The sequence below is a fragment of the Loa loa genome, assembly GCF_000183805.2.
Source record: "Loa loa unplaced genomic scaffold supercont3.151, whole genome shotgun sequence".
Lineage (NCBI taxonomy): Eukaryota > Metazoa > Nematoda > Chromadorea > Rhabditida > Onchocercidae > Loa > Loa loa.
Window position 1 is genome coordinate 133,037 of NW_018108331.1, and position 2,249 is coordinate 135,285.

The following is a 2,249-nucleotide window of genomic DNA, read 5'->3' on the forward strand; positions in this document are numbered from 1 at the left end:
AAAAAANAAAAAAAAAAGGAATTTTGCTAAATTATATGGTTATTAGTACCTTAGCACGCTATTAGCGGTTAATATGCTAATGGAACATTAAGTTGCTTGAAATATGCATTGAAAAATATCTAATCATATGTGATTATCGATTAAAATTCAATGATGTAAATAACTATTTGTTAAATTAGATCGAATGATTTGGTTATGAATATTTCGTGGAATATCTTCTAATAATCATATCCATTTTTACTATCATTATTATCATTTTCATGCATACGGTATATTAACTATCATCTTATCATAATATCTTATGGTAATTATTAAATGATATTTATGGGAAAAAAAAAAAAGTTGTAAAAGTAATAAATGAAACAGTACAAATTTTGCTTGGCTAAAAAATGAAGCCAATTTTTGCATAATAATGCATTTTCATTTTCATCCATCTATCCGTTCATTATTTACCTCTACGCTCTGCCCGTCTGTCCGTTCGTTCTTCCGCTCATTTTGTTCGTCCGCCCATCCGTCCGTCCGCCCATTCGTCCGCCCGTCCATCCGTTCATCCATCCAAACCATCCATCCGTCAATTCAATCGTTCATTCATTTCGTTTTTGTTCATCTCTCATTCATCTTAATTTAAATTATTCGGAAATATTTCGTTTAATCATTTGAATTAAACGAAAAATAAAAGAAGGAAAAGCATTGAAAGAATAATGGATAGAAATAGTTAGCAAAATTTGCTATCCATACTTTTATCTTTACATACGAATTTCTTTTGCAACCAATTTTAGACTGTTCAAATAAGCCCTTCTTCTTCCAATTTCTTTTTTCTTTTTTTTTTCTTCCCTTTGCTTTCAACTATTTAAATCACATTCATAGCATAAGTTATTCATTTTCTTTCTTTCTTTCCTTTCCTTTTTTTCCATTTCCAATATTATTATAGTGTCTACTTTTGCAACATCCATTTACTTCTAATAATTGCAAAAATCTCTACAAGGCTCTATATGCCTTATCCATTATTTATCTGTCTAGCTTATTTTATCTTAAATTTATATAACAAACATTCATTTAAATCTAATAGATAATAAATATTGTCAAACTAATGTTTACAATTATCTGATGCTTGTTAGTGTCACCATTGTCAACGTGTCATATATATATATATATATTGCACTAAATCTTTTTGTTCAAAAGCTATTTCCTTCCTCATTTTTAGCTACCGTTTAAAAAAAAAAAAAGAAATATCGAATTTTACTTTTTTTTTTTCTTTTTTTCATCATTTTGCCTTTCCCTCTCCATTCGATTCACTACACTCTCAATTTAAATTTCTCCTAAAGAGTAGAGCAACCAGTGGTGATAATGTATGTGTGTGTGTGTGTGTATGTGTATATACATATGTATGTATATATGTGTATGTATGTATGTGTGTGTATGTGTATGTGAGTGTGAGTGTGTGTCACCATGACATTTTTGCACCTCTAGCGATCTCATCGAAGCGTATTGGGTCGTCTTCTACTGTTGTTCGTATCTTTTCCATCTCCCGAGATGCTTCTTTTTTTTTTTTTTTTTTACCGGTGAAATTTCCAAGAATCGAGAATTATGCTATTCATCATATAAATCTTTATAAACTTTATAATTTATAATAATTGTATTATTCCGGATTGATTAAAATACGGAAATTTGTTTACTTAATTCTTGCCCTTTTCTTCTTTTCCGCTTTCCGTTCTTTTCCCCATCCATTCATTCATTCATTCATTTTAATCATTTACTTTAAATATTTTCCTGATAATTATTAATATTTTGCCTGACAAATTACTGGTAAATTTGGGTAAATTATTCGGGAAATTATCGGTAAGTGGGTAAATTAGTATCGATAAATTATCGGCAAATAGTATCGGTAAATTAATATAGGTAAACTATCCAGGGAATTATCGGCAAATCGGTAAATTATCCGGGAAATTATCGGTAAATCGATGAGTTAGGATGGGTAAATTATCGGTAAATATTAGTAAATTTATTACTGTTATTATTATTGATAAAGATAAAAAGATGAAAATTACATTACAATAAGAGATTATATTTTTGTATTAGGAAAAAATGAAATTAAATTTGCAAGAAATCAGAATAAAAAAAAACGGATTAATGCTTATATAAATGAATTTTAAATATGAAAAATATGCAAATATTCATTCCATTAATTTAAATACATTTTTTTATTTTAGCATCATAATCGAATGATATCAGGTTTATACATTATTCCG